At 35.3% G+C, this 27,657-nt stretch overlaps 1 protein-coding gene across 1 annotated transcript in view; it reads right to left on the reverse strand.

Annotated features, from left to right (window-relative positions):
- Positions 1–27,657, reverse strand: part of LOC150101961 (ubiquitin carboxyl-terminal hydrolase 19-like) — a 629,785-nt gene that overhangs the window by 237,567 nt on the left and 364,561 nt on the right. The gene's annotated exons all lie outside the window — the stretch shown is intronic.

A 27,657-nucleotide genomic window follows, 5' to 3' on the forward strand; every position in this document is an offset into this window, starting at 1 on the left:
CAAACCTATAAAAACACAGTTCTAGCTTCTCACCAAAGAATCAGTAAACATATCAGATCATCTTTTCTTGTACTAACATTTACCACATCATTATAGCCACTGCTTTCATAGTTCCATAAAATTTAGTGTCATTTTCCATTCAAGACACTGATGTTAACCTGCTCACATCTTTTAATGCTATATAAACATTAAAATAATGTTATCTTCTTCGAGGAATAAACTATAAAAGTCCATGTCAGAACTCTATTAATGATTTCATCTAGAAAGGACAGTCTGACTAACTGATCATTACTCTCTTATCTCACAGTCTATTTCTGCCATTTGTCTTTTCTACATATACTTCCATGGCACTATTTGAAGTAGGATGACATCTATAATTCCTTCATTTTCTATTAAGATTAAGACTGCCATAACAGATGCAACAGCTTTACTAGCATTCATTCACAGTCCAATTATAATCTACCTTTCCTCTTCTTTCATTCCACCTCATTGCTCTCTGAAAGTTTTGACCCACAAGTTGATCACCAAATGATTACAGCTTCCAGCTATTTAAAATGTATATATATTATTATTATTATTATTATTAAACAAGACCTCATGGAGTCAAAGACTCATCTGGGAGGTCCTTTTATCACACACACACATCTCATCATACCGTGTCTTAAACACACTCAAACTCCTTGCAGACACTACACTCTCAGGCAAGGCATTCCAATCATTCACAACTCTGCACAAAAAAACCTGCCTCTCACTCCCCTACCCACACCCTCTTTATACAGTTTCAAGGGATGACCTCTGGTTCTCCCCTGATCTCCCACTATTCTGTAGAACTTCTCCACCATTGATCTTATAACAACCCCTTACCAACTTGTAGGTCTCTATCATATCTCCCCTCTTCCTTCTCTCCACCAGATTCTGCAAATTACATCTTCTCAATCTTTCCTCATACTCAACATTCCAGAGGTCAGAAACTACCTTAGTCAGTCGCCTTTGGACCCTTTCCAACATCTCTTCATCCTTCTGAAAACCTGGTGACCAAATCTGGGCACAATAGTCCATGTGTGGCCTAATCAAAGCCTTATACAATGGAACAAGAATCTCCCTACTTCTACACGTCGATGTCCTCTGCATCATTTCCAGAAGCCTTTGTGTTGTCTTCACAATTTTGGCGATGTGTCCTCTAAATTTTAGATCCTTATCCCTATCACCCCCAGATCTCTTATTTCCTCTACTTCCAACAATATATTCTCACCAAGCATAAATTTTGCATCCCATCTTTGTTTTCCAAATTTTAAAACCTTACATTTTGCAACATTGAACTCACATCCCCATTTGCTTGCCCAATCACTCAATTTATTCAAGTCTTCTTGCAAGGCCACATCTTCACTACTCATTATGGTTTGTCCCAACTTTGCATCATCTGCAAACAACTGAATATCTCCATCCAAATCTTCGCCATTATCATTTATATACAAGTTAAACAGTAATGGCCCTTAAACAGATCCCTGAGGCACTCCACTAGTGACTTTCCTTTTCCTGGACATTGCTTCCCCCATACACAACTTGTTGATACCTATCAGATAGCCAGTCTCCAATCCAATGCACTAATCTAATATCCAACCCCATCTGCTCTAGTTTGACTGCCAACTTATCATGAGGTACTCCATCAAAAGCTTTTGCAAAATCCAAGTATATTAGTGTGTATCCTTCTCCTCTGTCCAAGGAAGCAGTCACTTTATTGTAATAAGTAAGTAGATTACTAAAACATGACCTCCCTTTAGCAAATCCATGCTGTCCATCAAAGATAATACCATTGTTGTCGACCCAATTCTGGATACTAGTTCTCACAAGCTTCTCCAACAACTTAACCACAACACCTGACACAGAGATAGGCCTATAGTTTGATGCTTGAGTTCGATCACCTCCTTTATGAAGTGGCACAATCTTGCCCTCCTTCCACTCTTTAGGAACTTGACCAAGTGCAAGACTCGTATTAAAAACATATGTCAAGGCAGGTGTCAACTCTCCGGCACATTCCTTCAGAATACACGGTGATATATTATCAAGTCCCACAGCCTTATTTATATCTAGTTTACTCAACTCCCCAAACACCTCTTGTTCGCTTACAGTCAGTCTCTCCTCCCCATCATCAACTGCTCTCAATCTCTCCATGAAGTCACATTCACAAGATTGAAAGATCTTTATGAACTGCTCATTAAGTATCTCCACCACACATTCTGCAACAGCTGTCTTTATACCATTTCCTCCAATCAATGTCATCCTTCCATAATCATTCTTTCTTTTGCTGGCTACATATCGAAAGAACTCCCTAGGATTCTTTCTGGCTTCATTAACTAACTGCTGTTCATACCTCTCTTTAGCTACTCTCACCAACCAAGTCACCCTTCTTGCCTGGTCTTTGTAGACCTCATGTAATTGGCTACTTCCACTTCTCTTATGCTGCCTCCACAATGCCCTTTTTCTCTGTATTGCATGCTTAATCTCTTTATTCATCCATCTCACACCTACCTTATTTAACCTTCTCGCCAATGGAATACATTTAGACATTGCATCTGCTAAATAGTTTTTGAAAATCCCCCAAGCTGTATTGATCTCTTTTCCAGCTAACTCCTCATTCCATGCTACACCTGCAAGCTGCCTCCTGAGCTCTTCATAATCACCCCCCTTGTAGTTCCACATATACCCTTTTTTAACAGGGGTCCTTGCACTGCTGGCAACCACCCAGGTAATCACCTCATGGTCACTTTCACCAATTGGTGGATGATTTGACAGTTCATTTATAATTACATCCTCCAATGAGATGACCAAATCCAAGACCCTTAATCCTAGTGTGCCCTCTGTTACATACTGTCTGAGGTAGTTATCCCTCATTTTCTTTACTTCCAGTTGCTATCTCTTCATTCCAGTCTATATTGCCATAATTAAAATCACCCATAATGATCACCCTTTTCTTATTTGCTTGGCTTATTTGACTATACATTTCACTATCACCACCATCCACATTACCAGGTCTATAACAACATCCCACCAAGTATTTGATTCTATTCACCTCTATCTCACACCATACTGCCTCAAAACCACTGGCCCTATTTCCCTCTTACATATCTACCTTGTATGGACATAACTCTTTCTCTATCATCAATAGCACTCCCCCCTCCCTTTTTACCCCTTCTATCCTCACGAAACACATCATATCTTTCCATCTCTATTCCTGTCAAGATGTCGTCCTCATCTAACCATGTCTCACTTATTCCGACAATCTTTGGGTGCACAGACGCAATTAGTGCAACCATTTCATCTGCCTTGTTTCTTATACTTCTAGCATTGGTATACAAACACAACAGCTCATTTCTGGATCTACAGCTAGTTCCACTGGTACCACTCACTCGATGCGATCTCTCCACGCTGGACTGAGGCCATTTCCCTTTCTGCCTCTTCATTCTAGAACCCTTTGCAATTCCATCTGTTTCCTCTTGATCCCTTGTCATCCCATTTCTTTCCTGACTACACATGCTCTCACCTCCTCTTGAAGCATCCACCTTTCTCACGCTGTGTACCCCTGTCCACCCTGAGCCTTCCTGTTTCCCTGCTCCTCTTGCACACCCATTCTCTCATTTTCTATACTCATACCACTCACTTCCCCATTCATTTCCACTTCTTCAATCTCTCCTGTCTTACTCTCCTGCTCTTCCACATCACTCCCCTATCGATCTGATTCATTTTCTCTATTCACTTCTCTACCTTCCAGCAGTAGTATCTCCAAGCGACTCACACCATAACCACTCAAATGCAGTCCATCACTCCCATACAGCTCACTACATCCCTCAAACTCATTCCACACATTAACAAACTGTACTCCCATCTCCTCACACATTTCAGCCAGAATATCATTCATAATCCTTGCTCTCCGCCTCATTTCACCACAATCATACCTAGGCAACACACTAACTACCCTTCCTGTCACATTATTCTCTTTTATCTTTCCAAGCAGCCTCCTGATATTCATCTTGACATGCTCTTTGTTCTCTCTCAAATCATCTGTACCAATTAATACTATTAACTCTTTTGCTCGCTCCCGCCTCATATCCAATGCCTTAATCACTCTACTCATTTTACTGCCTGGAAAACATACCTTGTGCATTTTATCCTCTAGCACACCTTTAATAATGGAGTCGCCATACAACACCATTCGCTCATCTTTTGTTAACTCTTTCATGCCATCATGATTTATTTTAATAGTTTTGACCTGAATTCTCTTAATTTCATTCTGCATCCATTTCATTTCTTGCCTCATCCAATCCAATTCACTTTCCGAATCTCGCGACCTTCTCTCTATCATTAAATCTTGCTAACTTTCTAACTCTCGACCCCCTCTTCTCACTTTCTCTCTCATTCATCCTTCTTTGTTTCTGTACTTTTGGACTAACATGCGTCCAACATTCGCTATCATTCTTCTCACTTTTACTCTCATTCATCTTTCTTTGTTTCAGTACTTTCAGTCCAACATGCACCCAACTTTCGCCATCATTCATTCTTTTTTCGCTATCATTTATATTTTTGATTTTTTTCACTTGCGATTTCTGCATCACGCCATTTCTACTTTCATCATTCTCTCAATTTCGTTTCTTTACGCCTCACTTTTGTCCCTTTTAACATCCATTACGGTTTTCAAATTGCTCTTTTTCTTTTTTCCTGATTTTTTAACATTTTTCGCCTCTCTTTCAAATGTGCACTCGCGACACAATCGGTACTAACGCTTTCTGTCATCAATTTCATATTTGCATTCACCAGTTCCTCGTTCAGGTCACACTTCGCACACACACCCTTCTTCCATCCGCACTAAACATCCACAAATCATTTATGTAATCGAAGGAATACATATAACAGACCTCACACTTAACGAAACGACTGAAATCTAAATTGAAATCATGGAATGACAATGCCGCCGCCATTTTTTTTTTTTTTCCTCTCTGCAGGTTACTAGGTCTAATAATAACGATTTTGTAATTCAGTTTAGGCAAGAAAAATCCCCCACACTAATAATACCGGTAGCGCACAACGTTTACAGCCACTCTTACTCAAAACAGATATACTTTTCTTAACTCTTGACAAGTGTTCAGAACACTTGTCAAGCGTTCAGCGGTGACTGTTGAATACTCAACTGTACTTTACTGTGTATTGGTTATTATCATGAACAAATTTGGAGAAAATCTGTTTTGAAAATAATGTAAATAAGTTTAAGTAAGGAAATACCGTGAGTAGACATATTATTCACTATTATAATAATGGAATTAACTCACATAAAATATTCTTTATTCGTAGAATTTTTGCCTGAGTATCACAGGCATCATCAGTAGAGGTACAAAGGTTAATTAAACAGTAACTGTTATATTCACAAAGCACCACCTAAGTGGTTAAGGTTAAATTTCCTAAATTTATTTTTTAAAAATATAAATAAAAAAGTAATACTTTTTTGTTTACGTAAAAATATATATGTATGTATACAATTACAAGTTAGGAAAGATTTGCTGATTTATAGAGTACTATCTCCCACAAGGGGGAAAGACATAGACCATTGGATCTGTTTAACGAATAAAGATTATTTTACGTGAGTTAATTCCATTATTATAATAGTAAGTAATATGTCTACTCACGGTATTTCCTTACTTAAACTTATATCGAGACTTCACAGAGAGTCTACTTCCAAAGTGTGCTAGATACGGTAAAGTATTAGTCGAGAAGGCGAATTGCATTAACAGAATAATATTCCTAAAGTGCTGTAAGATGGCTCAGGTTATTCATACCTGCTGTAAACTAAAAGAAGTTTTTAAGTCTCAAAGAGCCAACTGGATTTATTTAAAGACCAATAGGTCACTGCTAAATTATCAGCTACAAGAAGCAAAGAAATCTCTTGCCCTTTTAGACAAAGAAATAGTAGATATCAAGAACACTATAGAACCAGTACTGGAGACTGAAAATTTTAACACCATTTTATGCATATCATCGACATCATACTGAAAGGTTTTTAATGCTTCCCATGATAGATTAAAACAGAAGTTTGATTCACTGGTGAGCCAACCCAAATCTAATAATATTGTCAGTGATACAGATAGAGTAGTGATCAATGTGTCCAGTCACCCGCTAACAGACAGCGAATGTTTTGTTCTGTCAAAAGGTCATAAGTTTGCCATTGCTCCGAATAAGGTACCCATAACAGATTTTTTCCATAGCATAGACAGAGGTATTCGATCCTTACCCCAAAAAACAGCTAACAGGACAGCATACGAGTGTGCAAAAATTCTTTTTAATGCCAAGCCTCCTCTGCCGAATCTATTGTATGCTGAACAAAATGCTGAACTAAATTTCCTTTCTGCAATGCCATTCATAAGATAACAAAAACAAGCAAACATTCTTATGTTACTCAGTTACTATAATTCCACAATTTTAATCTTGTAAAGTTAATTCTATCACAAAGAACACAAAAGATTTCTTGCAAACAATTCTTCTTACTCTCAAAGGAGGTTAACTTTCTAATTAGAGACTCTCCACAAAGTTCTTTAGAAAATGTTCTTAATTCACATACACATATAATCTTCTCTCTTCTAAGAAATATTATACACAAAATAGAGTAATTTTACTTTACTAAACTTTTTCCTGCATCTTTCAGCACCACATGTACATCTGGTTACTTCTTGTCTATTGGCTGTCTTTATGGCTATCTTCATGATTTCTGCCAAAAACGGACTGAATCTCTGTGTTTTAGGATACATTTTGATGGGACTTTTCAGCGACGACTTGATTCTGCTAGGACTGGAAAATTTACCTTCAGCTCTGCATAGAATCCCACTCCATTCTCAAGAGAGCTTGCTGTCCAACATCTTATCACAGACTTTATCCCTCCCCTTTATGCAAAACTACCCGCTAACTTCAGAACCACCAAGTAGGAAAACAATACGACAAGAGAGAGCCCTGATACGGCGCTTGTCCCCTTATATTCTTCGTTAGAGCATCCCCTTTTTCGGAGTCCCTTTCGCATATGACCTATATCTTTTCACCCTTTGGGTTCATCCCTTGCTTTCCCAACACTGTTATGCTCTTGGATTCGTGTCGATATACGTACCACTTAAGTTACGCTGGACACATGTAGTAGTATACTTTCTAAGAATTATTATTTAATCTCTATCTGGTGACTCACAATCACTCTAATCAGCTAAAGTGAGGCTTAAATCAATATTAACAAAATTCCTCCTTTAAAACATTCTCTAATTCGATCTTAGTATAATCACAATAGAATAAAATACATGGAACACAAGATAAAAATTGCAATTTTATACATAAAATGAAGAAGTTTCACTTTTGATTTCAGCTGATGTGAAGGTATTTCTCTTTGTTAGTCAGTTTAGTATGTTACATTCTGAATGAATGATTTCTTTGCAAGATTCCTTCATTCAGGATCTAACACTATGTCTTCCCCCCCCCCTTGTGGGAGATAGGAAAGATTTGCTGATTTATAGCGTACTAACTCATAATTGTATACACACACACACACACACACACACACACACACACACACATATATATTTTTATTTAAAAAAAAATTAGGAAATTTAACCACTTAGGTGGTGCTTTGTGAATATAACAGTTATTGTTTAATTAGCTTTTGTACCTGTACTGATGATGCCTGTGATACTCACGCAAAAATTCTATGAATAAAGAATGTTTTAGGTGAGTTAATTCCGTTATTATAATAGTAAGTAAAATAATGTAAACTTATTCATGTAGCACTATTGTAGTACAGGACATAATGAGAGGGCTGCCCCCCCCAAAGTAAATATTAATAAGATTGCTAGCAGTACAGTTAATAAGTGCATTATAGAATTACTTTTGAGCACATCACAGCCATCATAATTTTCCACTACCAGCAATTACTATAGCTGTGCTAGTGTAAAACTATTTCAATATCATGGTATTATTTCCAGTCTTATGACTGAAAGGTTTCTCTTATAAATAAACACAGTTTTTAGTTTTATTTTCCTGAGATAGTGGTATCAATTCCTCCTGCAAATTCTAGGATTTGAAGAGGTAACTGACTAAGTTTTAAAAGAGACAGTAAGGGCTAGCAAAAGAGTTATTCTTTCATGCTATACATTGGAGGGAAATATTTAGTTGTAGGAATAAACTATCACAAGAGTTTTATATTCCTAGGTAGCACAATAATTCCAGTAATGGTAGGAAGCCAGGATAGAACAGTAAAAATTAAGAGATTTCCAAAAGAATATAAATAGAAAACAGCGATGAAATCCATATCCAGACATTTTTAAAATGGGATAAAATCAGTAACATATGAAAGGTTATCTCAAGCAAAGATCCCAACTGGTTTTCTGGTGAGATCACCTTCACAACAGACATGAAGGCACCTGTAACAAATTTTGTCAACATTGATACAACTCAAGTTATGGTGAATTATCCTGGGATATAGAGATAGTGCCTATAATGTAGTTCATATGATCATTTGACAAATGTCCCATGGCTAAAGTTTAAAAATGAAAAATTTCTGATCACATTACCACCTGTTCTATTAGAATTTTCATCAAAAGAGTGGAAGCACTAGTAGAGCATATATGTTGGAGAGGAATAAAGAAGGTTCAAGGATCTTCCAATTCAGTCTAGTAAAGAGGGTGTTTTCGAACAAACTATAATTGGTAAAAATCACAAAAAGTGTGCTACAACATCAGCCAGAAATTAGCCCCAAAATTCCAGAACGGCAGGAGCCACTTTTTCCTGCCAAATATGGATGAAACATTAGTTAAAATTAATAATAATGAATCTAGTATAACTGAACAGCTAAAAGACAAAATGCAAACAAAACTGTTAAACAAGAAGAAATCAGAAAAGATGAAACAGAAAAAGCAAGACATTTGAAAGACCTTAATAACCAGAACAAAATCATCAAAATGAAAAGATGAATTTAAAAAAAAACAATGAATATAAACAGAAGAAATTAAAAATATGAACTAAAAAAAGGAAAAAATCTAAAAGGAGAAGAAATTATACAAAATGTAAAGATGGAGAAGGTTAAATCATTAAATGAAGATTCCTCAGGCTGAGGAGAGTTTATGGACTATGAGGAGCCATCTCATGCTGATGAAGAGAAAGAGAGAGATACAATTAAAGAAAAAAATAATAAAGTTTATAGATGCAAAGTTTTCTCAGTATGATTATCATCTATACAAAAAGAAAATAACCAGCTTCCAAATCAAGAACAGTAGCCATAAAACTGAAATAATCACAAGCAACTATATAAAAAAAATAGAAAATAATATATAAGAAGCAGGCTACATGGTTGCTACTTCACAGATTGAACAACATATCAGGATCATCCAAAATCTAGAAGACATCTAGTTTTTGTTAATTTACACTTCAATAATCATATCAACTCCCTTCTTTTATTACCTTATGAAATGTACGAGGATTCTGCAATGCAATTAAACAAAAAACTAATTTAAAATTCGAGATTTAAGTGAAAGACATTTAATACTAATTAATGATGGAAGTTACTTATGTAAAATTGTTAATTTGTAGAACTTTTTTAATACATTTTTAATACAGGAAGATAGCGAAAAAAAAGAGAGAGAGAGAGAGAGAGAATGACAATTGAATTGAAAATGCATGATATTATATGCACTATCAAAAAATAAAAATAAAATAATTAATAAAATATTTTTAAATTTAAATAATTAAAATTTATGAAACACATGAATGGTGACTAGTTGGATAACTTCCTAAAATTGAGAAAGTTTAAGGCAATCATTTTTGTTAAGGGTTGGGATTGTGAATGATGCTTCACAGCTTTCTTTGTACAGTCTTTCTAGGAAAAAAAAAACGGCTTTTGCATAGAACTTGGTATTGGTTCACTGAATTCTGTGTTTTGTATATAAGGCATGGCTTGCTAAAACAGATTCATTGGGTTCCTTAAGTGAAATATATTTTCATAATGTTCTTCAAGACAAATTTATGCAGAACAACCAGTCTGTCCATAATAACATAAGCTGCAAGAGCAGGAGATTCTGTAAACTTCAGTATAAGAAAGAGGAGAATATGTGAATGAAACTAAATACCTTCCCTATCTCTTGGAGAGATAGGGAAGGAATTTAGTTTATGAACTGGATGAAAAGAGACTTGTAGGTTAATCTGGTGAAGAAGTCTTGCTATTCTTTCTGAAAGTCCAACATATGGAAAACAAATTCTGGAAACTTCTTGAGGAGTGTTAAGATGAAGGCCATAATTATTGATTATTATATTGATAGTTTTTGTATTATAACCATTAGAATTAAAGGTAGCTCTAATAACAGACAGTTCCTTGTTCAGAAGAGAATTGGTTGAATATATTTTATGAGCTCTGTCGACTCAAGATTTGACTACACCTTATTCTGACAAGGGTAATGATGTGAGTTAGAACCAATGTATTTGCCAGTATGAGTTGGTTTTCTATATACTGAGAACTATAGACTGCCATTTTGTTGATGCAGAATGAGAATGTCCAGTTGCAAAAGAAGGTAATAATAATCTTCTTATAAACTCTCAAGATACCTATCTAATCTTCCCTACATTTACAGGAAACTCTGCTGTAAAACTCATAAAAATTCAATAGATTTCAAGAATACAATTTCAGGATCATCCTTATAACCCACAAATCTTTTAGTAAGTTTGATGTAGTCTCATTTTTTACAAACATTCCTCTGACTGATACAATTGAATTACTTCATTCATAATGACTTTCTTTCTGATATTGTAAAAGTGTTTGATTTTGTCATTAATTCAGGATATTTCAGCTGCCAGAACAAACTGTACATGCAGATAAAAGGATATGGGATCTTCTATTTCTCCAACCTTAGCTAATTACTTCATGGAACATTTTGAACAACATATTCTGGAAGAGGAAAGCAAAGCAGAAGTGGGATGAGTCAAGAGTGGAAGAGGACAGAGAGGAATACAGAGAGAAAAAGTGAGAAGCCAAGAGAGTTGTTGCACAAGCGAAGGCCATGGTATATCAAGATCTTTATGATCAATTAGAAACAAAGGAAGAACAGAGAAAGATTTATCAATTGGCAAAATGTAGAAATAAGGCATCAAAGGACATCATACATGTGAGGCAGATCAAAGACTCTGGAGGAAGGGTATTAAGGAAGAATGTGGATATAAGAAACAGATGAAGAATATACTTTGAAGAGCTTTTGAATGAAGAAAATGAAAGGACTCACAGAGAAGATGGGGAGCCTTATGAGGGGATGGTGCAGAACATTAATAGAGTGGAAGTGAAGGAAGCCATAAAGAGGATGAAGAATGGAAAATCAGTGGGCCCTGACAGGATCCCAGTGGAGGCATGGAAGGCACTGGGGAAGAAGGAACTGACCTGCTGTGGGACCTGTTAATAAAAGTTTGTCAACAGGAAAATACACCCGAGGAATGGAGGTAAAGTACTCTTGTCCCCATCTACAAGAGTAAAGGGGATGCACAAGACTAAGAATTTTAGAGGAATAAAGTTGATGACCCACACAATGAAAATCCTAGAGAGGGTTCTTGATGGAAGAATGAGGAAGGAGGTGGAGATTGCAAAAGAGCAATTTGGCTTCATGCCTGGTTGATTGATGACAGATGCTATCTTTGGGGTATGATAGATAATGGAAAAGTTTCGAGAGAAGCAATGGGAGATACATTTGGTATTTATTGATCTGGAGAAAGCGTATGATAGAGTGCCAAGGCAAGAAGTCTGGAGGTGTCTGAGGGAGAAGAAGGTACTGGAGAAATATATCAGGTTGGTGCAGGAGATATACAGAAGGTTTTCCAGTGACAGTTGGCTTGCATCAAGGGTCAGCATTATGTCCGTTCCTGTTTAATATTGTGATGGAGGTGGTGACGGAGGAAGTGAGAGAAGACGTGCCTTGGACTATGTTGTATGCAGATGACATTGTGCTGTGTGCAGAATCAAGAGAAGAAGTGGCAGCCAAACTGGAGAGTTGGAGGAAAGTACTGGAAGAGAGAGGTAGGAGACTGCACAGAAGACCGAGTATATGTGTTGCAAAGTGGATGGCAGCCAGGAGACAGATCTGGAGCTGGAAGGAAATGTCATCAGGAAGGTCAGTGACTTTAGATACTTAGGTTCAACAATGAAAGAGGATGGTGAGACTGAGAAGGAAGTGGGATGCAGGATACAAGCAGGATGGAGGAACTGGATTGAGATGGCTGGAGTGCTATGTGATAAGAGGGTGCCGATCAAACTAAAAGGCAAAATCTACAGGACAGTAGTGAGACCAGCTATGACATATGCTTTGGAAACTGTGGCCCTGAGGAAAAATAACATCAGCAGGATGGAAGTAGTGGAGATGAGAGTGCTTAGGTGTATGTGCGGTATGACCAGAAAGGATCATCTGAGAAATGACTATATAAGGGGAATGGTGAAAGTTACAAACTTGGGAGCAAAGATGCAGGAGGCAAGGTTGAGATGGTTTGGTCATGTGATGAGGAGGGAGGAAGAGTATGTGGGAAGAAAGGTCATGCAGATGGATGTGCAGGGGAAGAGGAAGCGCGGATGGCCAAAGAAGAGATGGAGGAAGATGGTGAAGGAGGACTTGAGGATGAAGAACTTGGATGTGGCTACAGCCCAAGACAGGAAGTTGTGGAGGAGACTGACCACAAACAGTGACCCTACTTAAGTGGGAAAAGCTGCAGAAGAAGAAGAAGATTCTGGAAGTTTTTTTTCATCTACACCATCAATTTGGTGCCAGATATGTTGATGTTTTTGCTGTATAGAACTCCTCCTTGTCTGATCTTCATGAATTTCTTAAAAAATTAATTCAATAAACACAAGAGTCAAATTTACCCTGGAAGTAGAAGATAATAATTGTCTTCCTTTTCTGGATGTTCCCATTCTACATCAACCAAATGGTAGTATATAGTTCTCAGTAGATAGAAAACCAACTCATACCAGTACATTGATTCTAACTTACATCATCACCCTTATCAGAAATATGGTATATTCAAAACGCTAGTAGACATAGCTCATAAAATATGTTCTACAGATTCTCTTCAAAACAAAGAAATGTCTATTATCAGAGCAACTTTCATCTATAATGGTTATAATACAAAAACTATTGATAAAATAATCAATAATTATGTGTGTTGTCTTAACCCGCCTCAAGAAGAAGTTGCAAGAATTTATATTCCATATGTTAAAAGACTTTCAGAAAAACAGCAAAAACTACTTTGATAGATTGACTTATAAGGCTTTTTCTGTCAAGTTTGTAAACTTAATACCTTCTTTATTTCTCCTTTCCCTTCTCTTCTGTATCCTTGAGTTTACAAAATTCCCTGCTCTTGTAGCTTATGTTATTATTATTATTATTATTCAGGTCTGCATGGAGTCAAAAGACTCATCGCGAGAGGTCCTTCCTAGGAAACACAAAGTCTATCATACCACTCCTTAAACTCATTGACCATTCTCGCTCTCACCACTCTATGAGGCAATGCATTCCACGGTTCCACCATGCAAAGAAACCACTCCTCACTCTCTTGCTCACAGTTAGTACTTTCCAGGGATGGCCCCTTGTCATCACTCTTTCCTGCTGCTCCACCTAGTGAAAGAACTCCCCAGTGTCCACCCTGTAACTCTCTCAACAGTTTAAGTCTCGATCATATCATCTCTCCTTCTTCTATCCACAAAATTCTGCAGTCCACACTCCCTCAGCCAATCCTCATAACTAACATTGTACAGTTCTGAAACCATCTTTGTTATCAGCCTATAAGGATAAACTTCACCTTCTAGCTCACCCTGGAATGTATGAAGTTCCTTGTGAGTGTGACTTGGTCTGCTAACATCCAGTGGGAAGAACATAAAAAATACATTCACTACCATTACTATAGCAAGTCAGGACTGGCAGACCACGCTTTGGGCACCCATCACACAGGATTAGATGGAAGAAAACTACTGTGCTATTTAGAAGTCATTACAGATATGAAAGATTATTTTTTCATTTGCCATGGCTATGAAGAATTCTCCTAATCTGAACAATATGGTTGCATTTAATTTGCCAAAAATTTGGGAGACTTATTTAATAGCAACCTCCCACATAGCTGTAATTTTTTTTTTTTTTAACAACATTAGAGGGGAGCCAAATTAGGACTTGAGATCTTTTTTCAGTTACAATTGTATTGTTTCACTTACTCACAGTTGCGTATACATGGTGTGTTGTGCTCTGATGATGCTGATTTGAAATTCAGTGAAATATAGCAAGTTAATAAGCACATTATTTTATAAAATAGTTAGTTTGGTGTTGTTAATGCCATTAAAAATAAGTCATGAATTGAAGAGTAGTTAAAAATTCAAATATCTGGGAAGTATACTTTCTATTGATAGAAGTTTAGACCTGGAGAAAATTAGGAGAATTTCATTGGTCCAAACTTTTTTTTTTTTTTTTTTTTTTTTAACAGTATAATAGTCTACTTTGGGACAGTGGGACAGGTCTCACTGAAGTACAAGCTTTTGATTAACAAAAGTTGCCTTTTGCCCATTTGCAGTAGAGACATAAGGACTAACAAAAAGACACATGAACAGAAAACAGAATACAAGCAATGGAAATAAAAACTTTAAGGACAATATTGGCAGAAACAAGGAAAGATAGAATAAGAAATGTAGACATTAGGAATAGTTTAAGACTAAAAAGTATTGAATGCTTATGAACTCTTGCTTGAAGTGGTTTGGACATCTAATGAGAATGAATCTAGAGAAATGCCAAGACAAATGTATGAAATTAAATTTTATGGGAAGAGATCAAGAGGAAGACCATGAAAAAGTGGAGTGACCAGATAAAAGAATACCTAAAAAAAAAAAAAAAAAAACTTGAACTAGTAAAGTGCTCATGAAGGAAGAACTTGATAGGATAAAAAGAAATGGAGATCTGATCCACCTGACCTGAAAGTTTCTGTCGGAACAACTGTTGTTAAAGAAGAAGACTTAACTATTAACTTTTTTGGATATTTGCTTACCTATTTATTTCTCATTAGCATATGATGAATAGAGATCCGCATGTCTGAACACGTAAAAGACATCGAAAAAAGCATAAATCAGGCCTGGCATTCCACACAACCACTACTGGCCATCAAGTACTTTGGCAACAAACAAAATGTCATATATTGATAATAACTGTTTTACAAGAAATTTAAAGAAGCCTCACAAATGCTTAGAATCCTACACAATTGAATAAAAATCAAGGCTTAATTTCACATCAAGTATGGTCTGCTTTCATGAAAAATTTAACTGCCACAGTCCTAGGATTTCTGTGGTATCACACACATGATACCACAGAAATTGATAGCAATAACTAGCAATGTTCCAGCATGTACAGTAATGAATTTATAATTTGTATTCTGGTTTATCAATCATATGTTACAATTGTGAAGTTATCAAAAACATCTAATATGTGTAATTAATTGTTAACATGCTTTAGTTGTGTAAAACTTTTAGGTACCAGTACTCCTGATGATGTAAGTCTTATGACTTATGAAACTTGTCAGATTTTAACTGCTTATTTTTATTAAACTCTTTATTTACATAATAATGTGATCTCAATACCGAAAACTTCCCACAGAAATGTACTGTATATTTTCACCACAAGGGCACATCAGATATTGAACTAGCATACATAAGTTTCCTTAATGTGTTTGTTGCTTATCACAGCAACATATGTTTAGTTTTACTGAAGTTACTTTCTTTACAAAATAGTGCTCCCACACCACACCAAACTCCATTAATTTTAAATAGATGCATGTGATTTATTTGCTGCTTCAAATAAATAAATGCATTAAGTAAGTAAGCAAGCATCAGAGAATGCTGTTTGGTAAAAGACTTTTCTGGATGGAAAGTGTAGCTATTGGAGTCAAGGATGTTATGCAGAGTAATGCAGAGAACTGAGCTGGGGAAAAAAGTAAAACTGAAGTGTCACTATCTGAAAGTTTGGAAATGGATTGGTGTCTGTATGTACTAATGCCAGCTGGCTCTCTCTCAAGGCATCAAGCTCTTACTACTTGTTCCTTATGGTTACTGAGGATGATTTACTGACTGAAATAAAAATGAAATTACTGTTTGGTTTCTAGAGAAGGGTTCCAGATTATATAACCCTTAGCCCTTACTAAAAATGTGATACAGATTTCCAACCTTTCCTGGATGAGATTAATGTTATTATTAATAACATTAATCTCCAGTGAGTCAGGGACTCATTGAGGGAAGCCCAGCAGGTGCCATAACTTTTCTTGAACTCATTCACACTACCTGCATTCACAATTTAAAAAGGTAATCCATTCCAGCCACATGCTACTCTATAAGAGAATATCTAGCTCTCACCCTTTCCTTGACTGCATTTGTTCTCAACTTCCATGGATAGCTCCTAGTCCTCTCTACCCTCCATAAAATTAAAAACTCCATCTACTTGTATACTATATGATCCTCTCAGAAGTTTGCAGGTCTCTATCAGATCAACTCTCTTTCTCCTGTTTGCTAGCAATCTGTCCTCATAATCTATATTCCACAGTCCCAACATCTTCATCATCTCAGAAATGAAGAGACCAGACATGTGCACAAAGTCCATATAAGATCACATCAAACCCTTGTAATGAGGCAAAATTACCTCCTTATCCTTACATGTCAAAGTTTGTTTCAGCACTGCATTTTATTTTTCAATCTTTGCTATATGTCCCTTGAACATCAACTTCCTATCTACTAAAACTCCAAGATTGCTAGCTTGAGCAATTTTTTTCTAGCATAATCCATCAATATAATATGACATAGATATCTTATTACCCCAAAGTGCATTACTTTAGATTTACTAACACTTAACTGATAGGCATTTGCACATGTTCACAATTCCAGCCTATTCAAATCATTCTGCAAATGTAGTATATCAGCTGTCGTGACGACTCTTGTCCTTCGAGTCCGTGATCTTGCTTCAAGTCACTTATATCAATAAATAAACTAATTATCAATTGGTCACCAATCTTAAAATAGGGAAATTTATATTTATACTGCGCCACCCTATCTTAGGTTAGTCTATATAAATAGTAGGACCAATCTTCAATTAGCTAGCAGTCTTCTCATTTACTCTGGCCGAATTAACTATCATTCAAATTGGGGCACCCGCGAGATTCGATTATTTTAATGAACGGTGCAATAAAAAGGAATTCAGGCAAACACAATATTTAGATTAACAAAATAAAACATTTAATATATGATATATAACAAGTACAATAATTCTACTCTTAAATGAAACAATACAAATAACTCAATACAACTTGCTAAGTCTCTCATTCCAGTTCGATGTTCTAAATTCTCAAAAACAATTTGCAACTTCAAAAACATATTTTCTTAACTCAGATTAAAATAACAAACTTCACATTTAATCTGTCTCTACAAATCTGTCAATACAATGTTCAAATTCACAGCAAGCACTAATCCAGGTAGACAATATTCCAAGCAAGTTTATTCCGGACTTTGAGCATCGGAGATATATTACAGTTAATGCTAGAATAGACGAACATATACAATTACTCTTACCGGATAAAATCTTCAATACGTCAAGTTATTGCGAGGACACTTATGAATTAACTTAATTACATCAGCGGAACATACATAATAAAATCCTTCTACGATTACGGCATTAACTTTACTTCATAACAACAGCTGTTTTCACTTGTAACATTAAACTTTTTGATTCACTACTTTTTGGTTCATTTCCGAACACTATTTTCATGAATTCCTGCCCTAAAGAATTTATAACCTTCTTATACTTCTTTGCTTGTATGCTACCTTCCTTCTGGTTCCGCAAAGCTCTTTCCTCTCTCCCCTTACTAATAAAATCTCAATTCTCTTTTTTCTATATACTTTCACTTCTTTTTCCCCCCCGTTCGAATGCCACGTTCTCTTCGACCCGTGTTGTTTACTCATGCGTCTCCATGACAACAAACTAAACGCAAACATTTCGCTAATGTAATACAACGCTCTACTACTACATGAGTGATTACATAACGTTAAGCTTTATACACAAATATGAATAATTAGAATATTTGCTTTTCAATAAATGCGTAGTTAATATTGCAAATATAAGTTTCTATAATATTGACATAACAATAAATAAAATAGCTTAACAATAATTAATACAGAATCTATTTACCATTAACACATTTCTTTGATTAAATAATTAAATAATTGATATAATTAAGGTAGTTATATGATATCAAATTACATTTACGTTATTTACAATAAATAATATTTACAACGCAGCCTTTGTAATGGAAATTCATGTTGGATTCTGAATCAAATAATATTTATTCTATTTTCTACATAATTAGAATCCAACACAGCCACATTCCTGATTACCCCAATCTGTATGATTAGCAAATAGCTTTATGTCACCCATCAAATCCTTCCCAGTGTTATTAATGTAAAGATTGAATAACAATGGACAAGAACTGATCCTTGTAGTACAACACTGATCATCTAAACCTTCACTCACCCACCCTACCTACCTCCAAAAATTTTTTGATATCAGTCAATCAGCCATCCTCTTATTTAAACTAATAGTTTATAATCCGATACCATATCCTCCAACTCATTCAATAGCCTTCTATGCTGTATCTTGTCAAAAGTCTTAGCAAAGCCCAAAAATATCATATATATTCATCCATTCCTCTTGTTAACTCAACCATAATACTATTATAAAATGTGAGCAAGTTGCTCAAACATGACCTTCTCTTAGGCCGTTCATTGCCAAGTATAGATTCACTAGCAATCTATTTCGGCATGTAAGCTACAATAAATGCTTTCAAAATCTTTAGTACCACTTCAGAGATAACTGATAAGGCCAACAGTTAGATACATCACTCTACTTATTGGGCTATCACTATCTCTGATACCACCCTTGTACAACAGGATTATCATATATTTGTTCCACTCCTATGGAAGTGATTATTGAGTCTAGTCAAAGGCACAGACAGTTCAGCTGAGCACTATTAGCATAAGTGCTGATTTCCCATCAGTCCCTACTGTCAAATTCTTATTTAATTTATGCAACAGCTCTGAATTTCTTCATCCAGTATAGAGGCAGAATTGAGCACAATGATGCATGTACCAGGGTGATAGCTCTTAGCAATATGAACACTTATTAGATGAACAATCTCTTCTGCATCTGTAACATTCATTCTTTTTCTTTTACTTGAAGCAATATGACAGAATTTTTTCGGGTTGTCTTTAGCTTGCAGAACTAGTTTCTTTTTCATACACCGACTTAGTTTTCCACATAACGATTTTCAATTCACTCTGCCCTATGCCTTATTATTTTCATAACTAACATCATTCTTATGCACATGGTATTGCTTCCATGTGATTTTTTTTCCCCAAGAATATCTTTACTTAATAAGACTGCACATCCATTTCACTCATACCCTATTTATTCTTCAAACTCTATAGACACATACTGATGATCCATCATTTCAATGTTTTTGTGCAGCATATTCTACCTACATTGAGATTAATTTATCTATGTTATCTCATGGATCTGTTGTGAACATATGCTTATGTTAGAGAAAATTCACCAATCTCATAAGAAATATGAACTGCCAAACAATCTTACCAGTAGATAAAGTAGTATTAAACCTATCTTCATATACTCTGCCATGCTGAGCAAAATTAAACCCTTTGGCTAATGTCTTCTTCTTCTTCCTAACATGGATCTTAGGCCAAGTGGCCTGTTCCGGTCTCATGCCATCTCTTTTGGTCTTCCAATTTTTCTTTTTCCACTTATTTTGTATCTGTATAATATTTTTGGTAGACTGCTGTTGTCCATTCGATTTAAATGATCTAGTCATTTTTGTTTATACTGTCTTATGTAGTAATTAACTGGTTTTATTTTCAGGAATTGTAAGATTTCTTCATTTGTTTTATGATCCCACTTGGTATATCTAGCTGTTTTTCTGAGAACTTCATTTCCGCTGTTGTAATTCTTTTTTCATCTTTTCTTTTTATGGTCTATGTTTCGCTTCTGTATAATAGAGTTGGTTTTAACAAGACATTATATAGTCTGATTCTAGTGTGTTTTTGTACTAGGGGTTTAAATATATTATTTATTTGGCTAATGCCAAAGGGTTTAATTTTGCCATATCTCTGAAGCACATTCCTCAGTTGACATAATGGAAAAAAAAAATAAAGAAATGCTTATATAAATTTTCAAGAGATTCTGCAGACATATATACATATAAGAACAGTGGCATTGTAATTAATTCCAAATCCTGCTATAAATATCTCTAAGGCAGAAATTATTTATTTGGCTAATGCCAAAGGTTTAATTTTGCCATATCTCTGAAGCACATTCCTCAGTTAACATAATGGAAAAAAAAAAAATAAAGAAATGCTTATATAAATTTTCAAGAGATTCTGCAGACATATATACATATAAGAACAGTGGCATTGTAATTAATTCCAAATCCTGCTATAAATATCTCTAAGGCAGAAATTATGGCACTATGAGATCTCAGAAAAAATGATGAAATTTTAGTCCTGAAAGCAGATAAAAGATGAAGAAAATGCTACTGTAGTTCTGGATTAAAACATACATACAAAACATGAAAGAACTACCTGGTGATGTCAGTGCTTATTGGCAATTAGATAATGACACCACATGGAGTATTTATAATAAACCCAATGATCTAATTAAAGATCTTTGTAACTGGTCTAAGGAAATCAAAGAAAATATCACCTCAAAACATTCAGTCATCCCATGTATCTGTTACTTACCCTCTTCATGTCTCATGGCACATAATGCCAAGATCCGTTTCTTCCAGATACCTCTGACCTGAGCCACCACTTTGGTTTCTCTCCAGCCATTCTTCTTTCCTTTTCTGTCATTCTCTGCAAGGTTAATTTAGGCCTTCCCCTTTTCTATTTTCCTTCTGGGATCTATGTCAAAGCCACTCTAGGAATCTCTCTCTCTGTTGTCCATTCTCAGTATGTCCAATCCATTTCCATCTGCATTTTTTTTATTTCATCAGTTGCTTTTTTTGTACAATCAGCTTAGATAAGCCATATTGGCACCAAAATATTTTAAACATTTTATGCAGACATTTTGTTTGAAGACTTTAATTTTGCTTCTTGTTTTTTGGTCAGCTTCTGTCTCGGATCCATATAATAATACAGCTTTAACACTGTTACTGAAGACCTTTATTTTGGTTTTGAAGACCTTCATTAAGATATTTTGAAGATTTCCATATATTATTTAATTTTCTGAAAACAGTATAACTTTTGTCAATCTTTGTATAATATCTTTGTCAGTTCCACCTTCAGCATATACATTTGCTCCCAAGTATGCAAAATTCTTGGCTTCTACAGCATGATTGATTTTGATCTCTTTGTAGCATTTGCTGTTTGCATTTTTGTTTTAGTCATATTTATTTCAGCTGTCTTATACAAATCTTCCAAATTTTGTTCGTATATCAATGTATTCTGATGATATCAAAATTATGTCATCAGTATAATCTAGATCTTCTACCTGTGACATAGTATTCCATTTAATTCTGCTTCTTGCACCTGTAACTTTTCCCATAACCCAATGAATGACTATATTAAACAATAACCCAGACATTACACAATCCTGACTTACAACAGATCTCAAACCATTCAGATGTTTTCTGTGCAATAACACAACTTTTACTTTCCCTGTACATTTCTTTGATTATTCTCACATATCTGTCAGGAATTCCATAACTTTTAATAATTAACCATAATGTTTCTCTGTCAATACTGTCTAGCAAAATCTATAAAATTTAGGTATATCGGGCTTCTAAATTCTATCCTTTATTCAATGACATTCCTTAAAATAAAAATGCAATATAAAGTACTCCCATCTGTTCTAAAACCAACTTGTTCATGTCTTAATATCTTCTCTACTTCATTTATATTCCTATTCATCAATATTTTAAAGAAAAATTTTGTGGGTACTGATAGTAGATTAATTCGCCTCCAATTCTCATGTCTAGTGAGATATCCTTTATTAGGGAATATAATTATCATTGCTTCTTTCCACATTTTAGGTATCTTTTCAGTCTATAGTGCTGCAGTTTCTTTAATTGTCTTAAGCATTTCTATTACTATATTATGATTGCCCGCTTTTCATTTTCTCTATTATGTTTGTTATTTCTTTTTTAGATATAGGTTCTGGTGCAATATGTAAATTTATGCTTACAGGAGGTTTTTCCATTACTGAACTTCTAATTACATCAATTATATTGTTTTCCACATTTAAATCCCATCAGAGTGTTCTTTCCATCTTCTAACAATCTTATCCTCTTCAGTTAGCAGCAAACCATCTTTATCTCTTATAGCATTTACACACTTCTTTTCTTTGGAGCTCATTTTCCTTATCATCTCATACATTCTTTCAAAGTGTTTTAATGTTGCAGTCTTTCTTCTGCCAACCTGTCCACATCCTTTCTTGCACATCTTTTAACTAACTTGCCTTTCTCTCTATAATTGCTGAAATAAATTTCTTTGGCTCTCCAGGATATAGCATTTTCAAATATCATTTTAACTTCATATCTTTCTTCTACGCATCTCCAGGTCTTTTATGATAACCAATCCTTGTAGTTTTCTCCTTCTTAGCACCTAAACAGTCTCTTGAAAGAAACAGCAAACATTTTTCTATTATGATAAAAAATCAATTCGTAATTTGAAAAAGAGCAGTTAGGTGGTGAGAAAGTAGAAAGGTCCAAAAGACATGTTTCCATTGCTTTTCAATCATGTTTTCTGGCCTTTCTACTTTCTCTCCTTCTAGTTTCTCTTTTCCAAATTATTATTACACCCTCAATGGAGTTACCAGACTCATCATGGGAGATTCATTCATCTTACAATATATTTATCATATCGAACCTTTAAATTCTTAAACACTGTTTGCATTAACAACACATTCTGGTAATGAGTTCCATTCACTGACAATTCTCCATTTAAAAAATCTATTCTTCACATCTCCTCTTCACCACACTTTTACATAACGTCCAGAAATGACCTCTAGTTCTTCCCTTCTCACCTTCTACTCTTTTTATAATCCCCTGTAGATTAATCTGATAAAATCCTCTCAGTAATTTAAATGTCTCTATCATATCACCTCTCTTCCCACCATCCACCAAACTCTGCAATCCACATTTTTTCAACCTGTCTCCAAAGCCAGCAGTCCAAAGTTCTGATATTGTCTTAGTTGCTCACCTCTGGATCCTCTCTAGTGTATCCTTCTGATTTCTAATTTTTTTTTTAATCACATGCAGTTTTAATTTTAACTGTTACTAAGTTAATGATCAGATCCTACATCAGCTCCTTGTCTTGCTTCAACATCTAAGGGTGAACTGCTAAAATTACCCTTGATTGCGATATGATCAATTTGGGTTTTTGTTTTACCCATCCTGTGATAACCAGGTAATTTCATGCATCCTTTCTTTTAGGCTTACACGGTGATCCGAATGCATTTTTGAAAATTATGGAGACAACTACCATGTTTGAATAAAAACTTCTAGTTTAATATAACTAAAATCTACATTCGACGTTTAGACCTTTATGTCAAGGTCATCTTCTGGAGCGTACAAATATACACAGGAAACAAGCTACACTACAATCAAACTGGTTCGTTAAAGACACTGACCAACCGCTACCACAATTGTTGGCCTGACCTCTGGTGAAAAATAAATAAATAAAAAAAAAAAAAAAATTAAATTAAATTAAATTAAAAAATTATACATCAACGCTAGAGTCCTATTATTAGTGTTGTCTAATATATATATATATTAACATCATTCCAGCCAGTTGGTATGGAATGGTTTCTATTACTAGTTACGGATTGGCTAGAGTCCTGACTTATGCTGGATCTTTCATATTAGGTAGGCTGAATGTGTGCCATCCAGATCCTTGGAATTTTCATGCCATCTTTGTTATTGATATTTGGGTGGTTTTCTGATAAATCCTCATAAACCACCCAAATATCAATAACAAAGATGGCATGAAAATTCCAAGGATCTGGATGGCACACATTCAGCCTACCTAATATGAAAGATCCAGCATAAGTCAGGACTCTAGCCAATCTGTAACTAGTATTAGAAACCATTCCATACCAACTGGCTGGAATGATGTTAATTTATATATATATATATATATATATTAGACAACACTAATAATAGGACTCTAGCGTTGATGTATAATTTTTTAATTTAATTTAATTTTTATTATTTATTTATTTATTTATTTTATTTTTATTTTATTTTATTTTTTTTATTTATTTTTTTTCACCAGAGGTCAGGCCAACAATTGTGGTAGCGGTTGGTCAGTGTCTTTAACGAACCAGTTTGATTGTAGTATAGCTTGTTTCCTGTGTATATTTGTACGCTCCAGAAGATGACCTTGACATAAAGGTCGAAACGTCGAATGTAGATTTTACTTATATTAAACTAAAGTTTTTATTCAAACACAGTAATTGTCTCCATAATTTTCAAAAATGCATAATTTCATGCATGTTTTTATATTTAAATAAGCTTCCTCTTATAACAAAATTATTCATTTTACAAAATGCTGCCAATAGGTCACGATTGTCATTTCTTGAACTGCATGCTTTGTTACTTGGTACTATCTTATTGTCATTATTTCTTTTGCAAACTTTAGCATTCATGTTACCCATAAGAACCCTGTGATGTTTCAGTACTTGTTTTATACATTTTTCTATCATAAAAATTCTCCTTCTTTCAAGATCCTTTTCATTTGTTGGTGCATAAACTTGTATTATGATTAATTTAATACATCTGGAATATAATCTAGCCATTATATGGGACAACTTCCTCAAGCAGCATGTGGCAGTATATATACTCACTTGGGAAGTGACTAAGTTTATGAATGTTCTGTTCAGAAAAGGTTACATGTTGAACAACAAAGCGGGAAATTATGACCAACTGAGAAGTATACTGAGTTCAGTGGAATGGGATCAGTTACTGGATGAAAAGGATATCGACAGTGTATGGGAAGCATTTAAATAGTACTTAAATGATGCAATATCAGAATGTGTCCCGAGAGCTCAAAGAATAAATAGAGTAGGAGTCAAATGGACGTGTAATCTTATTAAGCAAGAGATTCATAAGAAAAGAACGATGTGGAAGGAATACCGTTTGCATAAAGATGACGTCCGTTATGAACGTTATAAGCAGCAGGCTAGAATAATCACAACTGTTGTACGGAAAGGAAAATCTGCTTATGAAAAGAAACTAGCTCTGCGTGCTAAAGACAACCCACAAGAATTCTATCCATATGCTGCAAGTAAAAGAAAGAATGAATATGAAAGAATAACTCTTCTAAATCCAGATGGCTTGAGGGTTACTGATGTGGGGCTGAGGTATTAGAGCTGTTGCACAAACTGAATAAGAATTCAGCAATAGGGACTGATGGAATATCAGCACGTGTGCTAAAAGAGTGTTCAGCTGAATTGATCATTCCTTTGACCAGGATGTTAATACGAGTCTCAGAACAGGGAAGATTCCACAGGAATGGAAGGAATGTATGGTCATTCCATTGCATAACGGTGGTGCAAAGACCGATGTATCAAACTATCGACCAATTAGTATTTCAGGAGTGGTGGTGAAGATTTGGGAAAAATTAGTTAGGGCCTGCATTCAGAAATGGGTTGACAGCGAATCTCTACTTTGCAATGAACAACATGGGTTTACTAAAGGAAGGTCATGTTTTAGCAACTTGCTCACATTCTATAACAATGTTACCACTGAAATAGACAAGGGGAATGGATACACCATGATACTTTTGGATTTTGCTAAGGCTTTTGACAGAATACAACATGACAGACTGCTGCATAAATTGGAGAAAATGGGTTTGGGTTATACAATATCAGCATGGATAAGAAGATGGCTGACTGACAGATATCAAATAGTGGTATACGGAGGATCTGAATCTGCAAGGTAACAAGTGGTGTACCACAAAGATCAGTGCTTGGTCCACTGTTATTCAATCTGTACATTAATGATATTGGAAAGGATTTGACAAGCGACATACAGTTATTTGCTGATGATGCAAAGATAGGGAGGGTAATGAGGAATGCTGTTGATATGTAATCTTTGCAGAATGATTTGAATAGGCTGGAATTGTGGGCATGGGAAAATGGGTGTCAGTTCAATGTCAGTAAATGTAAAGTCATTCACTTCGGCATGATTACATATCCAATGTCGTATTATATTAGTGGGATTAGGCTAGAAGAAACTGATGAGGCTAGGGATCTTGGAGTGTTAATAGATAGGAAGTTGAAGTTTAGGGGCCATGTGACAAAGATTGCAAATACAAATACAACTCAATAGATAATTGCAATGCGGAAACGAATGTTCACACGTAAAGATAAGGATGTTATTTTGCCTCTTTACAAGGCCTTGATAAGACTTCACTTGGACTATTGTGTGCAGGAATTCTGGTCTCCTGAATTCTGATATATTGGAGAGAGTACAAAGGTTAGTGTTAAAAATGATAACAGGATTGTGGAATACTGATTATGAAGACAGATTGAGAATTTGTAGACTGCAGGCACTAGCAAACAAGAGAAAGAGGGGTGATATGATTGAGACTTACAAACTGCTGAAAGGGTCATACAGGATTTCAACTGATGGGATTTTTCAATTTATGGAGGGTAGGGAAAGGACGAGAGGACATCCTTGGAAGCTGAGAATGAAGGCCGCCAAGAAGGGTGCAAGGGCTAGATTTTTCTCTCAGAGGGTGGTGCGTGATTGGAATAGATTGCCATTGGATGTTGTGGGTGAAAGAAGTGTGAATGAATTCAAGAATAAGTATGATAGCTGGTTTGTGTAGTATACTGGCCTCCCTCGATGAGTCTCTGACTCCTTGGAGGTCTCTCTTAATAATAATAATAATATAAGTAAAATGGATATTAGGTCCAGCATTTTATTTCAAAGCCGAATGTAGAAACTATGAAAGTTTTGTAAAAATAAGTTGACCAGAGAGCTTACTTATAGGAATACACTCTAATTGAGCTATTATTATCCACAATGTATCTATGGTATACATAAAATATACAAAAATGGTGTTCTAATTAGATGTATAGATGACGCAAGGCATTTGTTCACATCATTACCTCTGTAAATATCTGTCTTCTCTTCTGTCTCCACATGTTAAAAAAAAAATCAAAGATTTCATAAACAAAACAAAAGAGATTAAATTGAATCCTACATATATCATGAGGAGTCTGGACTTCACATGCCTATCTATAAACATTCCAAGAGAAGAAACTGTGCTAATCTTGGATAATATCGTTCCATCAGACAGTGTCAAGCTCTTCAAACATTGCCTAGAAAACCTTTGAACAAAGAATCCTCAATGTATACCATACTAAACCTAGACTGTGGCTCAGGTAAGTTGATGACATCTTTATCATTTGGGCATGCTCTGAAGAATCCCTCGACAATTTTACAGAATTCCTTAACAGCTGACATCAGAAAATCCAATTCACTTCCATTCCAAGATATTCTCATCTTAATGGAAAATCAAAGCATCTTTCA

The sequence above is a fragment of the Typopeltis vanoorti genome, chromosome 11 (assembly GCF_054136105.1).
Source record: "Typopeltis vanoorti isolate ZY-2024b chromosome 11, IOZ_Tvanoo_1.0, whole genome shotgun sequence".
Taxonomy (NCBI): domain Eukaryota; kingdom Metazoa; phylum Arthropoda; class Arachnida; order Uropygi; family Thelyphonidae; genus Typopeltis; species Typopeltis vanoorti.